We start from the raw sequence: 16,148 nt of genomic DNA, 5'->3' as shown, positions 1-16,148 counted from the left end.
AATTTTTTTAAACAGAAAGAAATATTATTTTATGAATTAAAAATTGGAAGTGAGAAGGCTAGATGTGGAAATACCTGCAGTGTTAATGAAAAACTGTCTAGATTGTAAACTGAATACATGTATTCTCACTGTATCTGAAGCAAAACTGTATCACAGCAACGTATGCAGGGCGTACCAAATTGTTCCACCAATGTTAGATGCTCCAGGAAGCAAATATTTATTTATTTATTTATTTAATAACAGCCACTTTCCCCCTCTGATGTACTGAAGAGGAACAAGACATCTTTGAAGGAACAGATTAATATCACTGAAGAAAAAACACACCAGTAAAAAAGCTTATGGGAAGTGTTGATTTGACAACATGCCACTTCATCAATTCTTCAATAAACATGACTATGATTCATGGAACACCTACAAATTCATTGTGGGCACAGACCTACCACTGTTTGCCTACTTTTTATTCCCAGCTCAGTTCTGCAGAATAGAGGGGACAATTATATAAATGAAAATAAACATATTCGTTCTTTCACATAAAGAGACGACTATCAGTAGTAGTACTACCTGTATTTTTCACCAAGTGTTACGCACTTGCACGTAAAAGGCAGTGGGTTCACATTTGTGAAGATTCGTAAGATGTCTCTCTCATGCATGATTTGTTCCATGTTATTAAAAAAAAACCACTCAAGGACACCTGCATTAACGGGACTACTTCATACTGATGCCTGCAATATTTATGCTCAATCTGCAACTCTGGGACAGAACTTACACTAATGGAAGTCAATAACAAAATCTTTAGGGATTTCAAAACTATTTTTTGCTAATGGTTTGATTTTGCAAGCTGCTAAGTACACCAGTCTCAGAAGTAGTTTTTAGGCTACTGCTTAAAAGCAAACTGATGCTGACAGACTAATACGAGTACTCCTGAGTTTTGAATTAAAATGTGTTTGCATGATTTTTTGAGGATGGGTGAAAACCCCAAATGAAAACCCTTAATGAAAAAATATTACCCAGACTCTTTTGATTGGAATAATGAAAACCACTTTATCAGTCTAATTTCATTAAAGAGACTGAAGTTTGAAGTTCTCATTCAAAAAAAAGCATGTGGTCCACATCCATGAAAAATTTAGAAGACGTGCTTAAATAAAATACTATTTAAAAGGGAAACCGCTACAAACCCAAGATTAGAGTCAATTGTCTAACACTAACCAAACAATGCTACAGCTCAGCAAATATACCTGCAACTTGTCCCACAGGGGTATTTTTTTTTCCTTTTATTCATGTGCTATCTATTAAAGAGAAAGCTCCTGAAGGCAAGGAAGATGCCTTTTTTTTTTCTATAATGTACCAAGTCCTTGACTAAAACTAACCAATATTAACTACAAAAGACTGATTAGCCTTTTTTCATGAACTAACCATCACTCTAAGGCAAAATAGACCCTTCAGCAATAACATTAAAAAAAAAAAAGATTGATACACATTAGCTATGGAAAAGACTGAATTTAAAACATTTAAATAAGAAGCAGCCACAAAAGAGGTGGTAGTAAGGTAGGAAAATGAAGGTTGCGTTCAGATACCTACAAAAGTGAGGAGATAGGTGGTGCTGCTACACTTCCTTGTATAAGTTTCTATGGGCTTACTGTTGGCATGCTGGTTTAAGAGGTGGGTACAGTTTCCTGCCTTTTTTTAACATACATAGAGCTCCAGCCTTCTTATCTGCTGAAAATATTAATGGAATGATAAATTAAATATATTTGTAAATATTTTCATGAATTTTTAAAGTAACATTTTGTTATTTCCTTGTTCTACATTAAAAAATTTGGGGCTATTCTATCGTCACTTTCTGTCTTCTGTAGACCTTGAAGGACTATGCTACTGCTGCTGAGCATAGAAAGACAGGAGGAGGGGAGAGCCCAGGTACTCGTATTCTCATGTTCTACAACAAAGCACCAAAACGGGCCAGTCCTGCCAGCAAACTGAAGCACGAGTGGAGGAAGAAGGTACAATCTTGACCTAAAGAGGCAGTGCGATTTTCCTTTAGTGGGCTTTCTTCACTCTTCAGAGATTAGGTTCTCCTTGTTTTTAACATGTAAGCCCCCAAAATAACTTGGTATACATAGATTATAGACTCTTGAAAAATGCCCAGCAACAGAGTGCTACCTCAGCATGAACTAGTACTGTCTTAATGCTTAGGGTAACGTTTAAGACAGACACCCGGAGGGGAAGAGAGAAAAAAAGATATAGAGAATTCCTTTGGGCATATTACGCAAAAAGTGTTTTCTACTCAAGTCATGCAAAAAGGAAGAAAAGGTCTTTGTGAAACACACTTCACCAGTTTGGAACACACACTAAACAATTTCACTTCAGAGCCTTCAGTAAATTATTTCAGTGAATGTTACTGAATAAAGGAAACCTGCACTGGAAATTCCTTCAGGAACATAGGCCCTTTCATGTTTCCTAGCTAGGCTTTTCGGCTTTCATTTCTGGGCTACTGCTGCTTCTCTCTCAGTCTCTCTCTGTGCCCCCAGTACATTTTGTCTGCTTCCTACACCTCACAGACTGTCCTTAGTATCTGCAAAGCCCATCGTCTATTCAGCATCAAAACCCTCTCAGAAACGTTTTTGTAGCAACAACCTGTCTCCCTTGATTTCTAGTAACCACCTATTCGACATCTAATGTTCCAGAAAGGTGCATTTTTCTAAGCATTCATCTTGAAAAAAACCCCAGACTGAAAATCTAAGGCTGACTCTGCTTTCCGACTTCAGTGCCAAGGGAGCGCTCACAGGATGAGCTCCCACAGAACGGCCTCCTGGCACCACAGCAGGAAACCAGCAGCACTACTGCAGTGGGAGAGAAAAAGGAATAGGTGAGGCTGAAAATCACACACTTTCCTTTAGATGAAGCCACACGAACCGTCTTAAGGAAAGACGTTTCATGCTGCTTAAGTAACCCAGGTCTTTTCCCTCCTCATTTGCTACTGTGTTCCAGAAATGCAGTTATGGGAAAGATCATTTACGTAGGTCTGCCTGCCAGAAATGACATTGTGCTTCTGCCCAGGTCTGCAAAATCGCAGGGGGAACCAGGCAATGAAGTCACAGTTGTATTCATGCCCTGGAAAAAACTGACGGTTTAGAAAAGTCCTCTCTTACTCTGAAAAAAGTTTATTACTTAAGCCTAAAATGTATGTATTAGACTATGTGCACTGGTCATGGTCCCTTTGCAACAGCCAGCAGGGGCTAAGCTCTAGCACTCATTTCTCACCGACCAAAGAAGCAGCAAGACACACTCTCACTCTAATCAGTGAGCGACAACGCGCACTGACAGTACTACTTGCTATGTAGACAAACCCACAATTTTTTTTCATGTATTTGTATCCCTACCTTTTTGTTTCCAAACACAGTTGTTATTTCACAGAAGGCTCAAGACAAAGCAAGTCAAAAGAAAAATCTCCCAAATCTTCTGCTTCATCTGAGAAGACAAATGCTTCTCCAAACTGTGGTTCATAAATTAATATCCATCTTCCTCTTGTAAAGAGAATCAGCATACTGAAGGTAACATAAAAATTAACTATAGCTAAACTGGTCTCACATTATCATGTGCTCCTTTTTCCAAATAATGGGTCAGAATTATGATGAAAACAGGTTATGAAGCAAGAAACAACTACAGAGACTGAAAAAGTCACATCAAAGTATCTGCGCTTGTTACGAATCAAACTCCCAAGCAAGTACCCAGAAAAAGCTTGAAATCAAATGCTTTGTCAACATTTGGTACATTGATACTCTATTGTATACTAGCACATCAACAGGACAGTGTGTTTTATGTCTGTCAAGACAGGAACATTTTCTGTTTCTTGAGATGCTAATTTTAAAAATGTGCTGAATTGGGTACGTGTCATATAGCCTTGAAATAAATATTTCGTCACATTTATAATAGACCTTTCCATCCAAAAAAATCCCAAAGTTCTTAACATGCTGAAGCATAGTACTAGCTTTACTAAAATGCTAACAATAAATACGTAAAATAATAGCAAGATAAGTGAAAAAATAGTTATTTCTGTAAAATTACATTTTGGATAGGCACAGTCAGACAGCCTGATAATTATCAGATTGTCTCAGAAACAAATTTTTAATTAAATAGTTTCTGTTTAATACTGTGTCATTTTATCCCCTTCTTTTTTTTACTGACTTGAAAAGTTACTGAATGATAATACCGTATCTCACATCAGAGAGTACAAATCTGAAATATTAATCCATCTACCAACTGGTAGGGAAGGAAAAAGCAGATCAGCTATTCTCATTCAACAAGCCTCAACTAGACTATCACAATCAACACTTATAAACCACCACTCCTTCAATAACATATGGAGATTCACTTGAGTATTGAAGTATTCATAAGTAAGCAACTATTACATCAGAAACACCAGGAAAATAAATTTTCTTTCTCAATAAAAAGAAAATTCAAAATTAAAATCTAGTTCAGACCCCTTCTTTCATCAAAGTGTTTAGACTTTACATTAGCCACATTTCTTCCACTTTGTGATCATACCATTCAGACAGACCACTCTGTTTCACAGCAATCCTTTAAAACTTTTAAATATGTCACTGAAGATCCAAATCCAAGTGTGGAGTCTAATTAGATCCCAAGGTATCCATACTTTATGCGCCAAAATAATCACAAAAACATATTAGAAGCAGAGAAGCGCAGAGTTCTTGATTCACATATACTCAGTTTTAACTATTACTTCATTTTCTTAAATACCAGCAAGGATATAGAAAAATGTATTTTAGTTTGTACCAGAAAATGTGGTCTATGAGACAACTGGGGAACTGAAAACTGTCTTTTGAAAGCTGAGTCCTAAACTCCATAGTTTTAAAGGTGTTGTGTTTTGATAGGGATCAAAATTCTTTATCTGTAAGAACTGTAATTTAGTTTTTTCTGTTCTGTGTTTCACTGCGGAACTAAAAACAGAATGCACAAAATCCCACTGGATGATTTGCAAATTAAAAAATCATAAAACGTGGCAAGAGTAACTGTAGGGTTAAAAACAACTACTAGGCAAAAAGCTAGTTGGTTTTTCTTTTGCATAAAGTATATTAAATTATGCTTTATTTGCTTTGGCTCCTAGAGTCAGATAATAGATGAGAAGAAACAGGAAAGGGTAAATTTTTCAATAACCCTAGTTATTTCAAATGCAACCTTCTTCCTTCTTCTTATCTGCTTTTTCTCACTTCTTCCCTCCTATGCCCAATTCCTCTATTTTGACGTACGCTTTTCAAAGCTGCTACAGGACAATGACTTAAAATGAACAACAAATTTACAATGAGTGGTAAAGCTCATTTTGGTTCAAATGGAAAAATACTTTAATCATTGTTCATGTAACTATGAGAATAAACTTGTAAATCTTATTAAGCAGGCAAATATCTGTTCTCAAACTGCTGGACCTGCAGAAAAACACACACAGGTCCCATGGCAGCTCTTGAACCTGAGCAGGTTTACCAAAGTTGTACTGACATCATTTATGGTGTGCAAAGGTGTTCCAGGAGAATTAGAAGCAGTAAACTAAAACCAACAGTGATAATGTTAAGATACCGTGCCTCCTTTGCAGAACTTGGAAAACACAGTTATAAAACAATCAAAATAGCATTCCTGATGTCATTAACAAGCTGTAAGAACAGTCTGATTCATCTTCTCAAAGACATAAATGATCTGGCTTTAGGTGACCAAAATCCAAATGGTTCTGGAACAGGGTAATTCATGGAAAATAATTTACAGTGTTAAAATGTTGCCAAAGCTGTACCCTTAGTCATTACATCCTTCTTGAAGGACAAAGCTTATCATCACCAGCAGGGACATGGCTACAAATCTCTACAGGAACTCCAAAGTAACAAGAGGGAAATTCACGGAAAACTGAAATACCTCATGGCTCCCACTGCTCAACTGTTCAAGTTTTTCTAAAACATATTAGGAACTGAATGAAACTACTAAATTGACCAACATATGGAAGTGTCTTCTTGATGAGATGTATGTCACTATTCCTCTGGTCTTTCTCTGGCACTTTCTGTGCTGGAGCTCCCTAAGAGACAGCAACCCACAAAAAAAGTAGAGATGTTATTTTGGAAGAATACTTCCTGCAGTATTTCCTTCCTTAGTTGCAAGACAAAAGCAACTACAGAAAAAAACCACCTCACTAAGATAAAATCAGAAGCCAATCCAATAGAGCAGCTAAGTAGTCACTCCCAAGCTGCAGTGAAGGGAAATGAAGAGAAGCCAAGTGCCTTGTGCGTGAAAAAGTACCATAAAAAACTTAAGAGCTGCAAGAGGAACTTCTGAATACCAGAGCTGCTCCTTTAGTATCACGTTACAAAGCTTCTCCTTGAAAAATGGGCAAATACAGAGGACTTTGCCCGGAAATGGTATAAATTATGACGGATGACGTTCTTGATGCATTTTCCCCCGACTGTAAGAATTACTAGCTCTTCCAATACTGAAAAAGGAAAAAGGGGCCTTTCAGAGCATCAAGGAACTTCAAATCTTGCACTCTACCTTGAAAAAAAGACATTGCTATATGCTCTGTTCAGATAGGTGGGGACATATATGAAGCCCTATCTTCAGGATTCTGTCATCTAAACCATTTTTCACACACAGTTTTTATGTCAACAAAAAATAAAACTAACTGAAAAATTGCTATGGCTAAACAGGCACAATCATCCGCGGTGTATGAAGTTAATAGCATACAATGATGTTGACGTTTATCTTTACATACAGGGAAAAACCAAAGGAAATATTAATTTAGCCGAATCAGTTTTTAACTTAAAGCAGCACAAGTAAACACACATGTACCGCAAAAAACATGGACAAGTCTCAACAAGATGAGAAGTGTACTGAGATTAAGGGGTGAATACACATTCGAAATACGGACAAACACTTCAAAAAGAAGTATAAACATCTTAAATGGTTCCCAAATTTCCCCTCAATTTATTTCTTTACTGTTTAGCTTAGTAAGCATCATGCTAAAATCGAGTCTTGAGCAAAGAATTAAAAACAGTAGAGGGAAAGGGCTTTAAGAAACAATTTGAGTGAGATATTTAATATGCAAGCCTTGTAACACTGTCCCAACTTGAAAGCATCTACAAACTGTGCCATCTCCTGCCTCCCTGACAGAAGTCAAGGGAAGCTGCCTTAAAAAAAAAATTTCAAGATTGCATTACTCTGTCAAAAGGACTTACAGGAGAGAGGAGTGTCATAACAGCAGATCATTTTGAGTCTCGAACAAGGCAAGATAACCACTGATTAGCTTGCCTCTATGCACAGCAACAACTCCTACAGTTCTCAGCAATGCTAACAAGCCAAACACAGCCTGCAGAACTCAGCAGAAGCTGAAAACAGCTGCCTTGTACAGAGAGAAGATACTGCCCTGATTAACTAAAAAAACAAAAATGGATGGGTGGGAGAAGACGACAGCAATTTTTCAGCTATCTGGCTACAAGAGTCTTGGTCCTGAAGCAACACTTCGACTATTACTGGAAAAATGAAAACTGTGAAGTAGATGAAAGATGCAAAGAGATAAACAGAGTTTCAAAGCAAACAGAAATACACATTTTATAAAATGGAAAGAGAGTAATATTTTTGAATGACTGCTTTAAACACTTCATTAGTATCATGCTTCCCCTATCCAGTCTTTAGGAAGATAGGAAGGTCCTTCTTGGCTTCCAGCAATACTGTTTTCTTTGATTTTAGTGTCCTTGACAAATTGTCCCAGACTTGTAAACTGCTTTCTACACCTTATCAGAAGAGAAAGCTGGTTGGGCAAGTTACCATGGCCTTCCTTTCCTGCACACAGTTTGTTCAGAAGTGGTTCAAACACATTATCTACTGAGTCTTCCTTAAATCGACTTCTTAAATTGAGCTACTTATACATTGGGGAGAAAAAGCAGCCCACTTTATTTTGGACTTCGTAGCATACAGAAGAGCTACGGCTAGACAATGTAAGGCAGACAAGTAGTAAATTTTATTATTTCCTCAGCTGACTGTAAAGAAACAGTCACCTACTCAATATATGTAAAATAAACAAGGGCATTATAAAGTAGTATTTAAAAATACCTTAAAATATTTCAGAAACCACTCTTGTTAAAAGTTGAGCAGATGCAAGCCCTAAAGGCCTCCATTTTAAACAGCAATGCTAGTTAAGTTCACCCTTCCAAACACCAAGAAGCAGCATAGTTAAGAAAGCATAAGGCTGAAGCCAGAAATACAAGAAAAAGCAGAAAACTCTGCTTGTCCACATTTATTATTTTTTCAGCAAAAACTCTGATTTCTGTTCAATCATTTTCCTTTGCTTAGTTTATTTCACTAAGTCTCCATTTCATACCATCTTTGCATCTTACCACAAATACCTGTAGAAACACCTTGCTGATAAAAGTCCATCTTCATAAAGCTGACAATACAACAGCTTCTTTACTATGGTAATTTTTACATACTGTGTAGAGCACTTATGAATTACAAGCAATTCAGTTAAGTTTTGGATCAAGAAAATCACTGGAAGTTTTCACTCCCCCTTCTATATTCCAAATAATTCTTGTCTTTGAAAACCTGAAACAAAATTACTCCAAAATTCCATGAAAACCTATTAAAGTAGTGGGGGAACTGTCATGCCTGGGTGTTCAGGCTCTTTAGCTTACATACTGTACAAGCTCCAGAGATAAGCATGTGAATTTTTAAGAGTCATCTTGAGAAAAGCTCTGACACTATGCTTGTCACCTGGATGACCAGTTCTTCCTTATGACTTTTTAAACTTAGAAAGTGGTTCTGAGAAAATCCATGACTCTTTGCTTGCTGAGACAAGCAAGGTAAGCAACACGAGCAATGAGATTAAATGAGTCACCTATACCACGCATAAGGGCTGGAGCATGTCTACTACCATAAACTTAACTGCATATTCCAGCTTTTGTCAGTTGTTATAAAACACGATTCACAAGATTTCAAACACCTCACATACACAGATGTATGTATGTACATTTATTAATATTAAAGAGAGGCAAAACCAAGTCTTTGAAAGAAAGTCAAAGAACCTACCTATGTCTAGACAAAAATAACGTAACGAATTGGTCAGATGTCTGACTCAATAAATTTCCAGGCCTTCAAAATGAGTGAATCGAAAGAAAGAACTGAAGGAGGAGGACATGCTAAGCAGGGTACTTTGTGAAACATGCACAGATACCGAGATCTTTATAGTATTCTATTTTAAACTTTCAGTAAACACAGGCCCAGAAGAAAACCAAAATGCATTAACATACATACTTTGGAATAAGGTCAATGAAATACATTCACACAAGCTTTATTAATGGAATCACAAGTCCAGTGAAGCCAAATGGACATCTCAGCTGGTAAATAGAGTAATAAGAAACACTGTCATAGCCAGTTAAAACAGATTTGCAAACAATAGTAAGCCTAACTAATGAGAAACATGAATGTAATTTAGAAATTAAGAAGACCCTCAAGGTAAGAACAACCTCAAAACACTCTCCACAAATTAGAAGAACCTAAACCAAGGGACTACACTATCAAGAAAAAGTTTGTTACCTGTCAAAAATTAATCTGTACGTGAACATAAGGAAAAGAAAACGTACTTCCCTAGCTAAGAAAAGATGCCAGTGCTGCAGACCACATCATAAACCCATGTCATGCCAGAGGGACTTCCAAGAAGACAGAAATCCCCAACCAAGCAAACAACAACAAAAAAAAACCAAAGCAAATTTGGTGGCAAGTAGAGAAAACAGCATACAGCTTGTTTTTATTTAAACAATCTTCTGTATGCCCTGAGCACATACTTGCATCTGCATAGAGAACAATATTCAGAACATTTAAATAGAAACTTTACTTTTAAAATGCAGTAACATCACATTAGAAAGCCCAAAATTTTAGCAAAAGCAAAGCACAGGAAGCTGTAGACACAAAACCATACATTAACTGTTATAGCTGTCGTTCAAAACTTTTAAAAAATATCTTGTGCAAATAAAAAAGCTTTTCCACTATCGCATAGGATAATCAGCATCTTATGCTTTTTTCTCTCTTCTTTAGCTTAGTGACAAGTTAAGAAGCAGTGGAAAAATTATTACCAAGCACTACAGCCCAGACACAAGCAAACACAGGATTACTTGGGCTCCAAACCAGTTATACACAACTGAGCAACCCCCAACACTGCTGCTCCATGGTCAGGAACAGAGAACTACAGAAGTATTTGCTCCTTATTTCTTGAAAAAAAACCCAAAAGCAGGAACTTCCCTAGTGGGATCGTGGGATAAAGATGTCCCATTTCGTCTAGCTATTCTTCTAGAATCAATCACAGTTGCGCTTTTACTCTGCTCTCCCTGGGGATATCGTGAGAAGGATAAAAGAGAATAACCAAACCAACGTCATTCTTTGCTGGCTGACTGCTGTATTACAGCAAAGAAAGTTTCTCAATGGTTTCAGCAAAGATTGAATAGAAAATATGCAGAATGACACTCGATTCAGATTTCTTCTCTCTGCATTGCACTGCAACATGTACAACAGGGGTGTCTAAAAATTATTTTCATAACTTGAAAAGATAAGTAGAGAAGCCACAGAGCAGCACATGAAAAGACAGGCCTGAAATGGAAACTATCACACCAGAGAGATGTTGGTTTCTTCAAGAATTCTTATTTAAATATTTGCATTATAAACATCTACACAAAACTTAGAATCTACTAATGATGTGAAGGTGAGGCAACCGTCACCCTGAGACACAGGGGAGGAGCAAGGTACCATTTTAAAAGAAATAGAACTGAAATAATGGAAACAGGATGAAATTCAATAGAGCAAAATACAAGCTTGAACACTACAGCAAGGATTTCTGTTAGAAACTAAAGTATCATAACAAAAATGACTACAGACGGGAATGAGCTGATCACAAATGACTACAAGCCACCATCATCAGCCAAAAACAAGGAGATGAAAACTTCTCATCAGGGAGATTTAAAAAAAAAAAAAAGTAACCAATTTTGGATGTTCTTTGAATTCTTCTTCTATTTTTTCATACATGCACACACACACACAAATGCTTTAGGATCTTCAAGCTCATTTAGAACTTAATACTGTCAGGTTCATTCAGTCTGAGTAGTCTTTTATTTTGAAAGAAGATACACAGAATGCAATTAAATTATTCAAAGCAAAGTATTTATTCAATGTGAGTATATGTAAAAGTAGAAGGCACAAGGAAAGCTGTATTATATGGTTTGCATTGAAAGACTGATTTAAAGCAGCTTTTTAGTCCACACAATGGAGAACGTTTACTGGTATCTTTCGCATCTTTTTTTTAATTTTACTATAATGCATGAAAAACTTTAAGGATCAAGTAAAAATAAGGCTAAGCATGATCCTGGGAAAACCAGCAAAAATCACAAAGATTTGTTGATAGCATGGCTGATTAATACAGAAAAAACTAAAATTATTAATAATCTACAAGACATTATTCAATATGACCAAAAAAATATACCTACATGTGGCAAAATCAATGTGAAATACGTCCCCTCATCATTTCAAAATGGTATCACAATATGACACCAGGAGTCTGTCCTTTTCAAAGATACCTACTTTTCCAAATATATTACCATTTCAAATTAAAGACTAAGTATTTATACAGGTATTTCTATCATCAAGATTTAAAGCAACAGCATAGGCTTTTTGGTAAACACTAGTTTTCCTATAGTAACCTGCTCTTTGAAACTGGTATGAAAGTAATTGAGATTTTTTTTACTATAATTGAGTCATATAATTTCAGAATATAAACTGGCAAAGTAAGTGTTTACTCTACCTAGCAGGGCATTTGCTAATTTGAATTCAACTTTTCTTTTGTCTGTATTTTGTTTTCATCAGTCAGGTACTATCTACATTCTAGTTATCTCAGAACTAATTGATGATACATTCCATGCAATTCCATAAGACTTCTTAATAAATTGCAACAGTAGATTTTATCATCAACACATGTCCAAAAAAACCTTATTATAAATGTGAACTCAGAGAGATGTGTGTGGATAGTTTTGGTCATATCTTGTATTGCATTAGGCTACCGTCTTTCTTTCAACCCCACCCCTTATATTCTTACTGGATTGAGCATTCGAGTGTTTTTACTCACTTCTGTGCTCCCTGAGACAACAGCTTTGTCCACGTTCACCGATAGCTGCTCTTCAGTCTGGCAGACTCCCAATGACCACTCCGCACAGCGGTGATGAGCCCAGCAATGACCTAATGCATTATGAAAGAAAAAGAGCTTTGGTCATACAACTCTGTCAAGCACTGCCTTTAAGTGTGGAACTTAGTTCTAGTAGTAAATACTTGCCAGATAAAATGAATAGTTTCTCTTCCTGTTTTTCTTCTTGCAACATTTAATGCCCTTATTATTATACATTAAATATACCACAGTTACTATCAGACACTAAATATGCAGCATTTTTTTGGATACATAATATATCTTCCTCTTCATTTCAGCACATTCTGAATATCCATTTCTAATTTTCAGATGCCTGATCATATAATCATAAGTGGGGTCTATATGATTCTATGGTTCTATGACTTTATGATTCTATATGCAATGTTTGTGTGTGACACACACACACAGAGTTACATTTGATCTTATATTTCACTGTAGATAACATTTGTCTATGTACGTTCTCTTAACTTACAGTTCCCAAGGACCAGATACACATCTGTATGTTACTGTAGAACATGCTCACACGATGCTTTAGAATTCTACATAAAACTTTTAAAAGCTCAAAATACAGCATGAACAGAAACATATAAATGTCTGAGAAAACTGTGTCAATACAACAGACACAGAGATATAATTAGAAACGTTTATCTACATAACAAAAAAAATCAGAATTTGAAGAATTCAACAGGTATCTCTTAAAAGAAGTTTGTAATTCAATTCTAGGAAAAACAAGGTAAATGATGCATATTTCCAAGGGAATTCTGTGACAGCTTTGTTCTAGATTCAAAATGATGGTTTACACTGGCCTTTAAAACTAGGTACTTTGTCACCACTGTATCATTCAGCAACAAAAAAACTCCCCTAAAAATCCCTGTAAGGACCTGGGAAGAGTTGTCTACAAATTATCAACAGCAACTTTAAAAAAAATTTAGATTGATAATCCGCCCCCCCATCCATTCACGCACACTATGGTATAACTAATTAAAACAAACCATTAAATTTATTTTTTTTTTTAGTTAGACCTTGAAATTAGTTTCCATACTCATGAAAGAATGACATTTATATTATCGCACAAATATATTTCTATTTTTGAGGCAAAATATATTAGTGGACTACTGGCATCAAAGCATTTGGACATAGATGCTTTCTGAAAAACTAATTTATAACGGAGTAACAAGAACAGCTCCATTAAAATTCAAGAGTAGATGAAAAAACAGACAGTTTTCTGACAGAAAATCTGCAGATACTGCAAACATGCAAGTGTATTATGCCTCTATTGTCCTATCGATCCTACTTTTTTTAATCTTCCATTCCATTATTTCCGATAACCCTGCATTAGCAGCGGGAGATTACATAAGGCTACAGGATTAGGACTTTAGGAATTGTATTAAGCAGTGTCTCATTTCTTCTTCCTTTTCTCCGCAAAATAGAATCCCGATACTGAAGATATTACTGATGAACATCAGTTCAGCAGTAGATTACAAATATTTCCCCAGACAAAGCTGACAATTCTGTCCACTACTTGAAGAACAGAATATATAGAAACCACCAGGTAACACTGGCAAAAGCTACAAAAGCATCATCAAACACTTGACAAACATCACAGCACAGAAAAACCTTCACTCACTGTCGTTGTAGCTACTGTACTACTACTGGACAGGGAAAAAAGAAGGACAGCAACATTTCTTACCTGTTGGCTCAAATAAGGCTTGAACATCAATGTCATCTGGTAAGCCAACTAAACTGAGTTCATCCCAGAATTTGACACCCTGATCGTCAGAAGCAGTTTGGGTGCTTACACTTGTACATGATGCTATACTCGATCGAGATCTGTATCAGGGAGCAGAAAAACAAATTGAGAAATGACCACATTCTTTGTTCAATTAGCTAGATACTTGTAAATTATCCAAAACTCAGGGAAAGTGAGTACATATTTTTCCAAACGTGGTAAAATATAAACAAACATGAACAAAAATTTTTCTTCCTCATACTTCTAGCTCTATACTTTTCCCAGTAACAAAGTTTTCATTTTAAGGTGCTATTCAATAGACAAAAAAAAAAGTGCTTGGTAAAATGCCCTTTTCCCCAGCTTGCTCTCCTCCAATTCTTCAGGACACACATGCTTCTTTTTTTAAAAGTCCACTTCTGTTTGACATTAAAACTTGACCAACCCTAGGAATGGAGAATTAGGTAGCAGCAAGCAGTCTGTGTTACTCTGGGGAACAAGAGATGTAGAAGGAAGAAAAGAGAGTGGTGTTAAGTGGAGAGCACCAGCTGCAGCTTTCATACAGCCCTCTCCCTACAGTCTTTAACAGCTGGTCCCGGGTTTAGCACTGACAGCATCCTTAGAGGAGGCTGCCATGGCCAGAGGTAAGGTGCCGAGAGAAAATGCAGCAGCTATGGGAGGAAGGTAGAAAAAAGACCAGGAGTGAAAAAGCTACTCGGAAGTAAGTGTATCTTTATCCAATGCCATCAAGATGTTTAAAACAAAAACAAAACGAACAAACAAAAAACCCCAACATAAAATGGGGGGCAGGGACAGCAGAAAAGGAGTCGGGGCAGAATTGAAAAATGCACTGATATAAAGACTACTATATTGTGCTGACATAGGAGGATCTAGTTTGCAATGTTGTTGACTTTTTCCTCAAATTCTAATCTCAACAGAAAACTCCAACTACTCCATTGAAAAAAAAAAAAAAAGCAGCGATGATTCGTCCTCCTTTATTTCCTGCAGGGAAAAAACTATCTTGTACATCTAAGGATGTGCATTAGGTTTACTGATAAAAGAGACCTCATCTCATCTGATGCTTCAGCGGCTGGTAGGAAAGGAGATGATGTGTTTTCTGTTAAGGTTCTCTGAACTTCATTATTCTCCCCCTTTAATAACCCAAACAAGTACGTTTGCTGTTACTTCTGAGTTTCTAGAGTTGAGACAGCACAAAACCACCTCTCTTTCCCAACTGCTCTCCTTCTGCTTATAACCTCTAAAAAAAAAAAAAAGATACTGAAAAATGACCTACCACCAATAAGACAAGAAAGAGAGTAACCACTGGAATTTAAACCTGCAGTAACTTTGCCTTTCTGAAAACCATGCATGCTCTACTTTCAACAATTACATTCAGAAATACATGAAAAAAACCTTGGTTTGTGAGGAAAAAAAAAGAATAACATCCCTCCTGCACTGCCAAAGAAAACTCAGAAGTTATCACTTATGACATGATATCCTCATATCCCCCGTCATGACAGAAGCTGAACATCACCCCCCCGCCTCGCTAATGCTGGCACTGTCGACATTAAGACTCCCCTTATTAAAGTATTAAAATAACCTGTTCTGTTCAATAAAGCCAGTTCCTGAACACCACCCGTGTCCAGTGGAGCCACCTCGAACATTAAACTGCTGCTCAAAACACAGGAGTTTAAAGGAATGTTAAGAAAAATCTAAATAGTAACTGAGAAGGTGTTTTTATTAATATGAAAGCTTTCTCACAAGATGAAACCAATCTATTTGAAGAACATCTCAATTTACTCTGCAATTTCATCCCGAACAGAAACCCTTTCCACCCCATCCTGATCCTTCATACTTAGCCTTTTTGTAAACAGGATTTCACATGCCTATAAAATAGAGCAACTGTCTGAGGGGAGGGGTTAGCTTTACTACCTTTAAGAAAAGCCTGTTTTCCCTATCAGCGTTACACATTTTTACGACACCGACATAATTACATGAACATACGCCATGCACCTGAGCAACATCAGCGAGTATCAAACACACTGAACGGCTTCTCCAGCGGTTAGCACAGCCCTAGCGCTGCATACGGGCACATTTGAGATGGTAAGTTTAACTGAACTCGCACTAATTAAGTATTTTTGGGGTGTGCTTTGGTCAGATTTGAAGAACAGCAGCCCGGCCCAGACAGCAACGGCGCAG

The 16,148-nt window shown here is 36.7% G+C and overlaps 1 protein-coding gene across 1 annotated transcript in view; it reads right to left on the bottom strand.

The window, feature by feature from the left end:
* KMT2C (lysine (K)-specific methyltransferase 2C) overlaps positions 1–14,037 on the bottom strand; it is a 120,116-nt gene extending 106,079 nt beyond the window's left edge. The window contains exons 1-2 of the mRNA XM_010284031.1: positions 13,914–14,037; positions 12,149–12,258 (exon numbers count right to left, since the gene is read on the bottom strand). The gene's annotated coding sequence lies outside the window, so the exon portion shown is untranslated. The remainder of the gene's footprint in view (positions 1–12,148; positions 12,259–13,913) is intronic.
* Between the last annotated feature and the right edge of the window lie 2,111 nt (positions 14,038–16,148).

Source organism: Phaethon lepturus, unplaced genomic scaffold (genome assembly GCF_000687285.1).
Source record: "Phaethon lepturus isolate BGI_N335 unplaced genomic scaffold, ASM68728v1 scaffold9813, whole genome shotgun sequence".
Classification (NCBI taxonomy): domain Eukaryota; kingdom Metazoa; phylum Chordata; class Aves; order Phaethontiformes; family Phaethontidae; genus Phaethon; species Phaethon lepturus.
This window is presented reverse-complemented; position numbering and strand designations above follow the sequence as displayed.